The following is a 15,499-nucleotide window of genomic DNA, read 5'->3' as shown; positions in this document are numbered from 1 at the left end:
TGAGGTATCTGTTCCTTCGAAATCTTTAGTCATTGCATCAAATGCAGATATGAAGGGAAGGTACAATCGTCCTAAATTCAAACCAATATGGATGAAAGATTATAAATGTTCTTAGTTTAGTGCACTTTAATTGTAAACATTGTATAAAGCTCGCCGTATTTCTTTCTTATGTTTCTATCCTAATTGTATTTAAATTTTAGTGTAGTTATTTATAGGAAGGAGGAAATATATAATATCTTTTATCAATTTTTAATTTAATTTTATTTTGATTATTTTATAGGAAGGGAGATATGTTGTATCTTGGTAATCTCTTGTTGTGCCTTTAATGTTCTATGTTGCTATGCCATGTTCACTGGATTCTAGATTGTGGAATCCAGGGGGCAGATCAGAGATGTACTATTGCTGAAGAAGTTGGTCCGTGGTTGCCTCTGGGGTTGTATTACTGAATAAACCTTTTTATTACTACAAACCACTGTACAACAAGTCATTTCACCTTCCATAACCATCACTTACAAAAATAAATATGGACTTCCTCCAAGGATTCAGTATCTTTATCCATCTCCTTCCATCCTTTTCCATTATCCATGATGTAAATATATAGAACAGATTCATTGTCCATGCATGTAATAACATGTTCTGCTCAATACTCTCATCTTGTGTTATCCGGTCTTAACCATATACTTCTTATCTACTCCTTTTACCATCAGCTGTGTACTATCCCTTATATTTTGGAACACATAGGTAATCAAAATTTCTAGATGGCTACTACCAATTATTCAGGCCTATTCACAAAGTATTTTTTTAGCTTAAATAGCAGCTCCCCAGAAGTACTACTTCCAATACTCTATCGACCTGCTGTATCTAAAGAAGAGATTATCCATTAGTTTCTCGATTGCTACATTGGGCCAGGATACTGTTTTTCTCCTATCTATCATGGCTTTCAAGACCCAGGATTTAGGAATTAAATTTTAATGGCCAGGGTGGGATGTAACCCAATCTACTCTTCCCGCTCACACATGATCAGGGTACAGAGTAATAGTCGTATTTGTCCCTGCCCTCTGAAAGTTAAAAGTACCCTTGTGCATATTCTTATGGACTGTGCCTTTTTTCTTGCAAATATAATAAAGTTTTAAGACCTTTGTTTTTTTAATATGATGCTCTCCATAGGGATAAAGAGGTGGAGTTATTGTCTGAAATGTGTCATCTCGATGTGACCGTTGGAATTGCCGGATTTCTACGATCTGTAAAACAAAATCTTAATCCTGAAATGTAGTGTAGGGGGGTAGAGTAGCTAGGAGGGGGTTCCTTTTAATTGTTTTTAACTGTTTTAATGTTTTAATTGTCTGGGGTGTTTTTTCCTTTAGAATGTTTTATGGACAACTGTCTAAATAAACTTGTTTTTGAACCTGAACCAATACTCCCAAATGCTATTCCCAAAATCCAATCAGCTGTTTGTCTGTCCTATCTTAATGTGTGGTGAATTCTGCCCGAGTGCAGTGATCTCCACATACAGAGGAATACATGTTTGCAGTATTGTGGGAGTGGCAATGGGGAGTGGCTGGAAAATGAGACATGTTTACTATTGAACAGATGAAGATTAGAGAAACTAAAAAGTAGTTTGGGAGAAATTAAATAAAACACTCACAAAAGAGTGGGGCGATTGCTTTTCTCAGTAGTGAAACCTAAATCTACTACAGTAGTTAAACTGACAAAACAGATCCAAATGTACTTCAGCCAAGCCTTGGAGTAGGCCAAGGCCTGCAAAAGGCCGATTAATGGTACTGCAATACACTGTCCTAGTGATTAAAGTCAAGGAACAACACTAACAAGCAGTCCTGGGTGAAATGTAATATCTAAGCTGGAGTAATTCACATAATTTCTTGATATGCGGAATGTCTGAAACTGCGCCATTACGCAACTTTGTGTAATTATGTACCATTTGCAGGAAACAATTTACCATAAATTCGTCACTTTCAGTAAAAGTTTACCAAAAAGATACAGAGACAATAGAACGCGAGTGGCTGTTTGAGGTGCTTTTGCTAAACGTATCCGCACAAAATAGATTCAAAGACCCTTTTACAATACAATATATAGCAAAAAGACAGATTTCAGGTACTTGGCTATTGATGTGAGGAGACTGATAATTTAAATGTCTGGTGCCTTTGAATAAATAGAACAAACAGCCTTACCATGTATTGGGAAGTCTTTCCAGATACCCGGATATAGGTCCAGATCCTCGGTGCAAAGATGGAAAAAGCCTGCTGTCTCTGTTTCTTCTTTTTTAACACTTTTTTGTCTCCAGAAGGGCTACATTCACTAGATGAAGCAACTTTGTGTCCGAATGCCATGTCAAGTTAAGTGACAGAAATGTGTTAGGGTCCACCCTCTCGCGTGACTGCAGTGGCAGTGTTTGCAGAGATTGCACACACTCAATGTACGTAAGAACTGTGTGACAATTAAATTGATTTATATATGATATATATGTTGATTTATATGTGGTACGTAAGTTTAGGATTTACAAGCTGGCTGCTGCCTGTTATAGGTTGAACATCTTTGATTTTTGGTTTACTTTTTCGTGATTAAGTCGTTTTATGGTGTTCTGCACACTGCACATTCTGATGGGTTTACATCTCATCTAAAAACTCCTTATATTTGATTTAAAGTCCCTTGCTTCCATAGAGCAAATAGGTTTTGCATTTTAATACATTTATTTGTTCATACAACCTTTGTGATTGAAAGACGATGTAAAGTATTTCAAAAGGCAGCGTCCACAAACTAATTCAGTCCAAAATCAACTCCCCCCTCTGCCTATGAAAAATATGAATATTTGCATGCATCAACACTTTTGAAGAGTCGTAAATTGACTCTGTTATTCTGAGTTAAATTTAGTCATGCTAACTACTTGCTGCTGCAACATTGTTTTGAAGTTCATTGACTCTTTTTCTTAATAACAAGGCATTTTTGCCTCATTTCACCTGTTTGCACGATTGCACATTTTAAATGGAACTCATTACCTGTAGGAAGAATATACCTTAACAGTAGCATTCTTTTAATTGCAAATGATCAGGGCACTAAAAGTCCTAATTTTAGACAACAGTTCCCTGGAAGAAAACAATCCACATGCAAAACATTGGCAATAAAGTTTATTGCAGTTTCCATTTTCATGCTGTTTGGTCACATTTCGCTGCTCACTTGCTGGCTGTTGATGTGAGGCGCCTGATAACTTTAAATGTCTGCTGCCCCTAAATAAATAAAATAATCAGCCATACCATACAGCAGTTGTCCAATCCTTGGCTCAGGCCACGCAGTACAATCTTCCTAACATTTCCTCTGGGCATTTCTACTAGACAGATGTCTTCCCCACCCTATCCTTCCTATGTTGTCTGTTTCCTGCGCCATCTTGCATAAATCTTTCCATTGACTTCACCTACCAGCTCGGGTGTTTTTTTCATATATGTCATTTACAAAAAAGGTAAGAAAAGGTGCCTTTAGATATTTGTCTACTTTGAAAGCGTTGCCATCAGGGTTTTAATACAACAGTTTTGCATTGGGTAACATTTAACCTAGCTTCTACATAATTAACTTATCATGAGCTTTGGTATGTACTTCTCTCTCATATGAGTTTCAGTTTTAGGTCTCTGCAGCCAATGAGTTTAAAACGCAGATTATTTGTCAGACTAAGCAATGTCAATTTTTGTGTCTTTTATTTGATGATTTTGAGGAAATAAAATCAGTTTACTGAATTTCTTTTTGTCCATGTCACTTTAAATGTATTCTTTATACTTTTAATTTCGTCTGAAGCACAGTCAGGCACAGTCACTTAACAAAGCGTCAACAGTCCTGCAGAGTGCCTCATTGTGAATTGTCTCTTAAATTAGTTAGTGGTTTAGATCGGCAGGTACAGTCAGGTACTGAGTACCTGTACTTCTTTCATTTGTAAGATACCTGCTCTTCTCAGCATTCCTGCAATACAATTATTGAGAGAGTTCTGGTACTTCTCAGGAGCAAACAGGTACTCCATTTAAAGCCCTGCTCTGGAGAACCAATGCCACACATGATGGTAACATCTCGTTTATGGAAAATGCGGCCCATTACAAGTTGGATCCTGAGGGTAGAATAAGAAATGAGAAATTACCAGGTCAATTAGTAATTCTGAATCTCATTCACTGGTTATTCTTCAGACTTTCATTGGAAGATTTCGGCTGCATTTTGCACCAAAATCTCGAGGTGATAGTAAATAAATCTGAGGCATTCCCTCAGTTCCTTACATGTGCTGGACCCCTCGTTAGGAGTGTATCACGTGCAGAGGGAGACTGTGCCACATTTCCCCACGTAGCCCTGCAAAAAACCCTGATTGTAAAAGGCCTTGATAGAGCGCGATAATGCTCTTCAATTCGTTGGGGTGCATTATAATCACGCGTAGTTTGCACCTGCCTATATTATTGTGTTGTGCTAGCCTTTGATCTTTAGAATGTGAAATGTAATAACTTGTAAAGCACTGTTTTTTTCAGTTTAGTAAAGTTTTTTTATTTTGTTTAAGAAAAATGGTACAGCATAATATAACAATATGACAAAAAAAAACAGAACCAATATGAGATAACCATGAGAGATAAATGGAGATGAAAAATGGTTCAGATAAAATATGAAAAGGAAGAAAATGTATGAGAGAAAGAAAGAGAAGCAAAGAAAGGAAAAAAGAGGGAGAGAGAAAAAGAGGAAGGGAGGGTTAGGGAGGGGGATAAGAGGATAAGAAGGTAGAGAAAGGTAGCCATGTAAGGTCAGATTTAATTTTTAAAGTGACAGAAGAAGAAGAAGCAATTGCAATTCTGTGCTCATCATTTAATTTTTAAAGTGACAGAAGAAGAAGAAGCAATTGCAATTCTGTGCTCATCACATACGAAATTCCATCATGTATGCACGGACAATTTAGTGTTATCCTTCCAGCAAGACAAAATTACTTTGAAAGCAGTTGCAATGAGAAGATCAAATAATTTAGCATTATACGAATGCAAGTCCAAAACATCAGATAGGGAACCTAAAAAAATGTGCAACGATGAGAATGGTTCAGAAAAATGAAAAATACGCATGCAATAATCCCAAACTGAGCTCCAAAAAGTAAGGACAGAGGGGCAATCAAACAAGAGATGTTTGAGTGTGCCAGGGTGGGTGGAACAGGACCAACAAAGGGGGGAGGAGGAAGGGGAGAATTTGGTTATGCTTACAGGGGTAATAAGAGCTCTATGGTAAAGAAAAAAAAGTGATTGAGTAATACGAGCTGCAATCGAAGTCTTAAACAATTTACACCATAAGCGATCCCAAACATCAACAGATAACGAGAAAGATAAATCAGTTTCCCAAACAGTTTCAGTAATGGTTTTAGGTCTAAGGCCAACATTATCCAATAACAGTTTATAAATTAGAGCAGCTTTGGGGATTTGTTGAGTAAACATAGGATATAGAGGAGTGGAAGGAGTAAGGGAAGGAAGGAGATCAAAAGTAGGAAGGGTAGATAGGTGAGATAAAATGGCAGAAGTAATAATGTCATATTCCTTGCGAAAATGTATAGGTAAATCAAACACAGTTTGCATTACATCAAATGAAATAATGGAGGAATCAGAGAAAAATTGGTATACAAACATAATATCCTTTTCTTTCCAATACTTGAAATAAAAAGATTTACCCTTGTACTTAAGATATTTGTTATACCATACACTAGAAGAAAGAAAACTTTGTAAGGGGGACGAATCTTTCGAGAATACATTGTGCAGCAGAGTATGTGAGTATTTCAGTACAGGGTGTGTAGTCAAGAATGAACAATTTGACATGAAAAGAGATTGTTGGAAAGTAAAATCTTTTAATAAGGACCGTTCGACTGCAATCCATTTGGGCAGAGGGGTATCATTGAAATCGAAAGCCAATGAGAAGGCTTGTTTTATTAAAAAGGCAGAGTGGTATGCCTGAAAATCAGGGAAGCGAACCCCATCTTCAGATTTTGGGCGTATAAGTTTATGCAAGGCAATACGAGGTCTTTTATTATTCCACAGAAATTTGGAGCATCTGGAGTTCAGCCGATTGAAATACAATTTAGGGATTTTCACAGGAAGCATGGAGACAGTGTATAAAATATGTGGGGAAATCATCATTTTAATGGTGTCTAAACGACCCCACCATGAAAGGAAAAGGGGAGACCATAATAGAAGGAGTGATTGAATTTTTTGAGTAAGGGAGGTAAAGGTCAATTTAAGTGTTTCACCTAAGGTAGAGGAAAACCAAATACCCAAGTATTTGATCTTGGAGGGACACCAGGCAAAATCAGTTGATGCAAACATATATTGGTAACAAGATGAGTTGAGGGGTAGGACCTCCGTTTTAGAGAGATTAAGCTTATAGCCAGAAACAGAGGAGTATAAGCGGACTTCTTCTAAAAATGGAGGAAGGGAAGAGACAGGATTAGCCATGTAAACCAGGACATCATCGGCATAGGCTGAAATTTTTGTCTCAATCGATGACGATTTAAACCCATGAATTAGGGGGTTAGAGCGGATTTTAATGAGGAAGGGTTCAAGGCAAAGAATAAAAAGTAAAGGGGAAAGAGGGCAACCTTGTCTCGTTCCTCTGGATAAGGGGAAACATTTTGAGAATTGGTTATTAACAAAAACACTTGCACGAGGAGCAGAATAAAGTAGTTTAACTAAGGAAATGAAATAGGGACCAAACCCAAACCATTGTAATGATTTAAACATGAAATTCCAATTAATACGGTCAAACGCTTTCTCAGCGTCCAGGGACAGGGCAGCTAGGGGGGTTTTAAATTGTTTACTGTGTGAAATAATATTGGCAAAGACACGGGCATTGTCAGCAGCAAGTCTACCTTTCACAAAGCCAACTTGATCGGTGCTGATTAGTAGAGGGATAAGGGATTCGAGGCGGGCTGCTAAAATTTTGGCAAAAATTTTACAATCGTAATTAATCAGTGAGATGGGACGATAGTTTTTACAAAGGGAATGGTCTTTGTCAGGTTTGGGGATGATGATTATTAGGGCATCCAAAAAGGAGCCAGAGGCTTTGGCATTTGCAATAAAGGAGTTAAAAAGTTGTAAAAGATGGGGGATAAAAATAGAATGCATGTTGGCGTAAAATTCAATTGGAAGACCATCTGGACCAGGAGCTTTCGCTTTCTTTAGGGAGGTAATTGCTTTGAGAATTTCCTGAGGGGTAATGTCAGACTCTAGTTGATGAAATTCGGTAGGGAGAGATGGGGGAGGAGGAAGGTCTTTGAAAAAACGGGAGAGGTCATCATCATCAGGGTGCGTATCATCAGTATACAGGAGTTTATAGTAGTTGTGAAATACTTGTGCAATATCCTCATCAGAAGAAACCAATGTGTTGGTTACTTCGTTGAGAATAGAGCCAATTGATTTCCGCTCAGATTTAATTTTGAGATAGTTCGCTAGCATTTTCCCAGCTTTATTCTGACCCCCATGAAATTTAGATTTAATCTTCAAGAGGGTGTTACAAGCTTCAACTGTGGCAATTTGATTGAGGTCAGATTTGGGTTTGATAAGTTGGAGGAGAGCGTCAGGATTCTTGGACGAAAAGTAAGAGTGTTCTAGGGTCTTGATGTTGGAGAGTTGGGCGGTATATTTATCACGGTTGAGCTTCTTTTTCCTAGATACATAAGAAATTGTGAAACCTCGTAAAGCAGCTTTAAAGGCATCCCAATTATTCGAAACTGACGTGTCATGGGGTAAATTGAGGGAAAAGAATTCAGAGATGAAATCTTTAACTTTAGACATAAATACAGAATCGGAGAGAAGGAAAGTGTTAAATTTCCATCGATTGAAAGAGGAGGAGGTTTGGGCCAGGTCAAAAGTGGCATAAACAGGTGCATGGTCCGAGAGAAAAATAGAACCAATTTCGGACTTCTGAATCGCAGGGAGAAGGGATTTGCTGACTAGAATATAATCAATTCTGGACCGGGTGTGGTGAACATTAGAGTAGAATGTATATTCGAGTGAGTTCGGATTGCATGTTTTCCACACATCAAAAAGGGGACGTGAGGCAATGGCTGATTGGAAGGATTTATGTGTCTTATCAGGCTGGAATTTGGAGGAAGATAGTCTATCTGAAAAGGGATCTAACCATTGGTTAAGGTCACCAGCTATGATAATGTTAGGGCAGTCAATGGAGGAGATGAGGATTTTGACGTCAGTCCAAAATTTAGGGTCTGGTCGGACAGGACCATAAATATTCAGGAGCACCATAGTTTTGTTTTGTATAGTCACTTTTGACATAACCCAACGGCCTTTATCATCTGATTGAGAAGAGAGAATTTGAACATCCAAACCTTTACGAAACAATATAGCAACACCACCTTTTTTATCAACAGCAGGAGAAAATACAACTTGACCCACCCATGCCCTCTTAAGTTTCAATGATTCGACATCTGTACAATGAGTTTCTTGGAGAAAAGCAATCTGAGCATTTAACTTGGATAGATGGGACAGTACCTTTTGACGTTTAACAGGGTTGCCAAGACCACGAACATTCCACGTTACAAAATTACACATGATGGAAGGCAAGGGAGGAGGGTAACATCTGGGTCCAATACACTGCGGGTGAACAACTACAAGGAAAGACAATGGAGACAAACATGTTAGAAATGAGAATCAAATACAAAATATGAACAAAGGCAAGGAAAATCGGGTAAATATAGAGAAACAGTAGAGGAATGAGCATCTCAAGCATAGGAAAAAGAGAGGGGGAACAATGAGGAGTACAAGAGGTAACAAGAAGAAAGGAAATAAGAGATACAAAAAAAGAGAACGGAACATAAATGAGCAAGGGGAAAACATGAATGGCCTGTGAAAAGAAGAAAAAGAGAAGAAAGAAAAAGAAGGAGAGAGATAAGAAACAGATCAAGGCAAAGACGCCAGACCTGAGAAAAAAGAGAATACCTAGACATTAGGAGCATGGAGACGCCAGCGCGGGCGCCTACCCCACAGAGCGAGGAAAACGCGGGAATATAGATAGGATACAATCAAAAAAAAAGAAGAAAAGTTGTAGCAAAGAATTACAATGAAGAGACCGGGACAAGGCCACAACAGTCGTCAAGACAGAAGATAAGTGGATACAGAGAACAGAAAAGAGTTATTTTCAGTCATTAGTGTCCATCGTGGAAGCAGAGACAGTTTGGAGATACTCTCGAAGCTTCAGAGGATCATCAAATGTACGGGAACGACCATTGTGAGTTATTTTTCAGAGACAAGGATGTAGGATTCCATATTGAATGCTCAATTCCCTCATACGTGGACGCAGATTAAGGAACTCCTTGCGACGTGCATTCGTGGCGTTCGATAAGTCTTGGGCTATAAAGATGGTGTGGCCCGACCAAATGAGGCGACGTTTTGATCTTGCAGCTTTAAGAACAGTCATCAATTCGGTGAATTCAAGAAAAAGCAGGATAATACCTCTAGGTTTGGTCGGGTTGGACGTTGGACGGCCCAAACGATGAGCACGCTGTATGTTTAGAGGAGTAGATTCTGGTTGGAGTTCCAAAAGTTCATAGAGAAATTTGCGGATGAAGGACACCATATCAGCCTCCCCAAGGGACTCCGGAACACCATAAATACGGAGGTTATTCCTCCTGTTACGATTTCTGTGTGGAGTTTCAACTGCTGTATCTCTTTTTCAAGAATAGGAATTTTCGTAGATACATCCTGGACGTCACTGATGCGTTGTTCTAGTTGCAGAACTTTGTTCTCCATGACGACCCATCTATCCTCTATCTGCTTGAGCTTCTCGTTAGTTGCCAACATGAAAGGTTGTAAGCCACGAACCTCTTCTAGAATAGAATCCAGCACGGGGTTCTGAGAGGAGCGAATTGGAGGTGGAGGGTCATTCTTAAGCGTTTCGGTGTGGTACCGGTGACAGACGATCTCGCGTGGCCTGCGTTCTGAGACATGATGCCAACAGAGGGGCAAACTAGAAGGACCGCAGGGATGGAAGCCACACCGCAATAGACAAAATGTTGAGACCCAATATGTAGAGGTATAAGAAGTACTGGATGGAAGAGGTCAAATATGAGGTAATACGGAGCAATGGAGAAGCAATACCTCAAACCCACAGGACTTGTGTCAAAATGTAGTAAAAATCAATTCAAAACGCAGTCAAAAAACCATCCAGGGATATGGTATCAGAGAAACAGCAAAGCGTCCATAATATATGGAACCCAAGGGGATCAGTTGATGTTCCACGGAGGATTGTCAGCAGAGGAAAGGAAGGTATTGAGCATTGCGCAGGGAGCACCACAAAATGGCCGCTGCTATGTAGTTTTAGCGTAATTAGAAGTTATGAAGAGAGCTTTGGCGGTAAAAGTCATGACAACATAGTAGTAGCATGATGCGCATTCCGTAGCACATACCTTGTCAAAATATGACCATTTGTTGCAGCAGGAGGATAACAGGCTGCTAAGGCGGTAGAGATGACAGAAAAACGGGACGCGAGCGCGGCGGCACAAAATGGCGGCCGCCCGCGTCCCGCAGTAGCTGAGGAAAGTGCAGCGGTAAAAGGAGATGATAGCGGCAATTACGAGAGCCGCTGCAACTCGCAACGCACGGGGACCATGTTCCGCCATGCAGGGATGCCGTTTGCCGGTCTCCGTATGCAGGGAAATTACCAGAAACACAGCCGGGATTCCCGCGTCTTCACGGAGCTCACGAAGGCAGCACCATCACTCGCCGGCGCATAAGCCACGCCCCCCTTGTAAAGCACTGTGATAGAAGGATTTCATGCAATGTGGAGAAATTAACATTGTAACTGTGCTTTGAATGGTAAAGTCTTAATGCTCGTTTTACAAATGACTAATGAGAAATTAATTTAATGCCATGTAACACATTGATTTAGAAGTGCACAGTAATAATGCTCATGTATATGTGTGTTCAGCGAAGATCTACTGTGATTCTTATGTTAGCAGATTTTTTGTAGGCTTCATGTGTATTTTTCCCTGGCTCTCATAACTATAGCATTTGTAATGTTCATGTGTATGCCAAATTTTTTCTTTCTCACTTTTCTGTTGCAGGTGGAGAAATGCATCTTTATTAGCTATAATTACGCTTTTGTTTTAAGAGTTATGCATGGGGAGGAGAGGATACATTTGAACGAGGTGTGCTGATAATGTGGCATGGTGTTCTTTCTCACTGGAGAAGGTCTGGGAATAAAGGTCATCAAGGTCATCAAGGAAGAGGCTGGGAGGATGGACCTCAACTGGAAAGTTACCTATGAGGAGGTGTCCAGCCGGATGGGATGATCTTGTGATGAGAAGATGGGTGTGTCCTAGGATTTTGATGCTGGAATTAAGGACAGTGCCCCAGGGCTTGAGTTAGGAGAGGAGATCTGTTGGATAGAGAAGGAGCATCTTAGAACGAGCTCTGTAGCTTTATGCTACTTGACCAATTCAACTTGAGTGTACTTCTTAGGTCTAAGTAGGGATGTCACATTAGTGGTAGTGTAGGGACAGACTAGTGCTTTTCACTTACAAACCTCAAATGAAGAAGACTCTTGATAAAGGCGCAATGATTATCTGCGTCCTGATTTTGTAGCTGGTCATTTTTTACGTGCTTCACAGATTGAACTTTGCCCGTAGGTTTGGCTTTGAATTAGTTCCAATGTATTTCTATGCCCTTGTTCGGAGGTGTTTGTATGTCCAATTGTTCTTGACTTTGTAATAAACTAACTACACTTAGAACGTGGAGTCAGGGATTCTTCTAGGCCATGGGTTATTTGAATAGTGAAATCTAATTAGCCAAGACATTTCTCCCCTCTACACTTTTAAGCAGGAACCAACGGTCTATAGACCAGGGGTTCCCGAGTAAATCTAAGATGTTTAACCCAGCCCTATAAGTTGGTAGCAATGTCAGATGGTTTCCTCTTGAAGTGAGGGGAGAATTTAGAAAGTTATAGTAGAGCAGAGCCCCAAAGAATGAGAGCCCAAAAGCTTGTGGGCCGAGAACGACACACTTTTGCAGAGACCGACGGAGATTGATGGTGTGGCGACAACAGCAGTGAACGGTGGAGTGAGTATGACTAGGGATTTTGTGTGTTAGAATGTGGTGATAATTTGATTGTATGATGTCTTGCGGAGATGCGATGCTAGTAAGTATGTGCCGAAAATCCGTTCCGCTCGCGGAATTTGCGGATTTTCGGCAATTTCGCAATCCGTGAATCTCGCGAAATTGCCGTAAAATCCGCAAGTCCGCTCGCGGGCGGATTTTTTTTTTTCACATACATTTATTTACCCCACGAGGTAGCACTTACTGATTAACCAGTAGAAAGTACTTCAGTTGAGTAGAGGTATGGCACAACACAGTGGTATCTTTGAGGATAAAATATGCAGGCAGGATTTATTCTGGCACATTGCTCCTGTCACAAAAATTATTAAACCTCAAAAGGAAGCACTTACAGATATAAATAAAGCAGGGGCCCGAGTTGAAGCTCAAATTCAGTAACGCATTATAATCAGCTCAAAAAACTACTGAGCACGGTCGAGGCTATGCAGGTGTGCTTTCTCCCCAGATCTACCGTCTACAGTTAGCTGTAATCCTTGATGGAGGTCTTTGCATCCATGAGTTTCTCGAGCGCAATCCCCATGTTCTTCCTGTGACCAGGAGGCTGCTTTCTCCTCATCTGCTGCTCTGATCGGCCTCTGACCCTTTATAAACAAGAGGCATGTAAACTCGCATAGAAGCCCCGTCCGTTTGGCCCCGCACCACACGCTCTAGGGTATGCAACATCTTCCCACCCTTTCCCCCACTGTGATGGACAGCTCACTCGAGGGACCTCGGCGCCTATTGGCGTGGTGGCAAAGGTACAAACACTTGGTCACTGGAGACAAATCTTTTGGCCCCTTTACACAGCTGTAGTGTAGCAAAAGCACTATAAATTTACCCAACGAGGTAGCACTTACTGATTAGCCAGTAGAAAGTACTCCAGTTGAGTAGAGGCATGGCACAACACTGTGGCATCTTCGTGGATAAAATATGCAGGCAGGATTTATTCTGGCATGATGCTCCTGTCACAAAAATTATTAAACCTCAACAGGAAGCACTTACAGATATAAATAAAGCAGGTGCTCGAGTTGAAGCTCAAATTCAGTAACGCATCATAATCAGCCCAAAAAACTAGTGAGCATGGTCAAGTCTATGCAGTGGTGCTTTCTCCCCAGATCTTCTGTCTACAATTAGCTGTAATCCTTGATGGAGGTCTTTGCATCCACGAGTTTCTCGAGCGCAATCCCCGTGTTCTTCCTGTGACCAGGAGGCTGCTTTCTCCTCATCTGCTGCTCTGATCAGCCTCTGACCCTTTATAAACAAGAGGCATGTGAACTCGCATAGAAGCCCCGCCCGTTTGGCCCCGCACCACACACACTAGGGTATGCAACATCTTCCCGCCCTTTCCCCCACTGTGATGGACAGCTCACTCGAGGGACCTCAGCGCCTATCGGCGCGGTGGCAAAGGTACAGACACGTGGTCACTGGAGACAACTCTTTTGGCCCCTTTACGCAGCTGTAGTGTAGCTAAAGCACTATACATTTACCCAACGAGGTAGTACTTACTGATTAGCCAGTAAAAAGTACTCCAGTTGAGTAGATGTATGGCACAACATGGTGGCATCTTTGTGGATAAAATATGCAGGCAGGATTTATTCTGGCATGATGCTCCTGTCAAAAAAATTATTAAACCTCAACACGAAGCACTTACAGATATAAATAAAGAAGGTGCCAGAGTGGAAGCTTAAATTCAGTAACGCATTATAATCAGCCCAAAAAACTAGTGAGCACGGTCGAGTCTATGCAGGTGTGCTTTTTCCCCAGATCTACCATCTACAATTAGCTGTAATCCTTGATGGAGGTCTTTGCATCCACGAGTTTCTCGAGCGCAATCCCCGTGTTCTTCCTGTGACCAGGAGGCTGCTTTCTCCTCATCTGCTGCTCTGATCGGCCTCTGACCCTTTATAAACAAGAGGCATGTGAACTCGCATAGATGCTCCGCCCGTTTGGCCCCGCACCACACACACTAGGGTATGCAACATCTTCCCGCCCTTTCCCCGACTGTGAGGGAGAGCTCACTCGAGGGAGCTCGGCGCTTATCGGCATGGTGACAAAGGTACAGACACACGTGGTCACTGGAGACAACTCTTCTGGCCCCTTCACGCAGCTGTAGTGTAAGAAAAGCACTACACATTTACCCAACGAGGTAGCACTTACTGATTAACCAGTAGAAAGTAGTCCAGTTGAGTAGAGGTATGGCACAACACTGTGGCATCTTCGTGGATAAAATATGCAGGCATGATTTATTCTGGCACGATACTCCTGTCACAAAAATTATTAAACCTCAACAGGAAGCACTTACAGATATAAATAAAGAAGGTGCCCGAGTTGAAGCTCAAATTCCGTAATGCATTATAATTAGCCCAAAAAACTAGTGAGCACGGTCGAGTCTATCCAGGTGTGCTTTCTTCCCAGATCTACTGTCTACAATTAGCTGTAACCCTTGATGGATGTCTTTGCATCCACGAGTTTCTCGAGCGCAATCCCTGTGTTCGTCCTGTGACCAGGAGGCTGCTTTCTCCTCATCTGCTGCTCTGATCGGCCTCTGACCCTTTCTAAACAAGAGGCATGTGAATTCGCATAGAAACCCCGCCTGTTTGGCCCAGCACCACACACACTAGGGTATGCAACATCATCCCGCCCTTACCCCCACTGTGATGAACAGCTCAATCGAGGGACCTCGGCGCTTATCGGCGCGATGGCAAAGGTACAGACACATGTGGTCACTGGAGACAACTCTTCTGGCCCTTTACGCAGCTGTAGTGTAGGAAAAGCACTAAACATTTACCCCAATTTGTGCAAATCCGCGAGTTCGCTAATTTTTTCGCGAACTCGTGGATTTTTTTGTTATTTCGAGGCCGCAAAATACGCAAAATACGCCCATACTTAGATGATAGTCGAGTGAATGTGTTTCGGGCTGAAATCACAGAGTCCATGATGATTTGATTCGCTTTGATGCCAGGCTCGAAGAGTAGCCTAAGATCCCGGGATAGATTTGTGATGTAGAAGACACCAATTTGATGTAATTGTCTGACCAATGATTTGCGGGAAGTCGTGAAGCGCTCTCGATGACCCGCCTGAGATAGGGAACCTTTTTGAGAGTGGACCTGTTAGAGTCATCTAGGAAGCCCTGTGCACAAAGGTGGACTGTATAGACCCAAGTGGCCAGCGCAGGTCACAGATCACAGTGTGTGAATGTTCTTGAGTGACTAAATTCTATCGATCTTGCAGAGAAGAGACTTGTTAATGTGACTGTCTGGTCATTTCGTGGACAGACAGTTACTTGATTTGATTTATGTGACTGGTCGTTTCATGGACAGTTACTTGTTTGTATGATTGAGAGTGTGAATACGTAAAGAGAGAGTGTGAAGGAGGATGAATGGCTGTGAGTA

Source organism: Lissotriton helveticus, chromosome 2_2 (genome assembly GCF_964261635.1).
Source record: "Lissotriton helveticus chromosome 2_2, aLisHel1.1, whole genome shotgun sequence".
Classification (NCBI taxonomy): domain Eukaryota; kingdom Metazoa; phylum Chordata; class Amphibia; order Caudata; family Salamandridae; genus Lissotriton; species Lissotriton helveticus.
The sequence above is the reverse complement of the archived record's forward strand: the minus strand, read 5'-3'. Positions refer to the sequence as shown.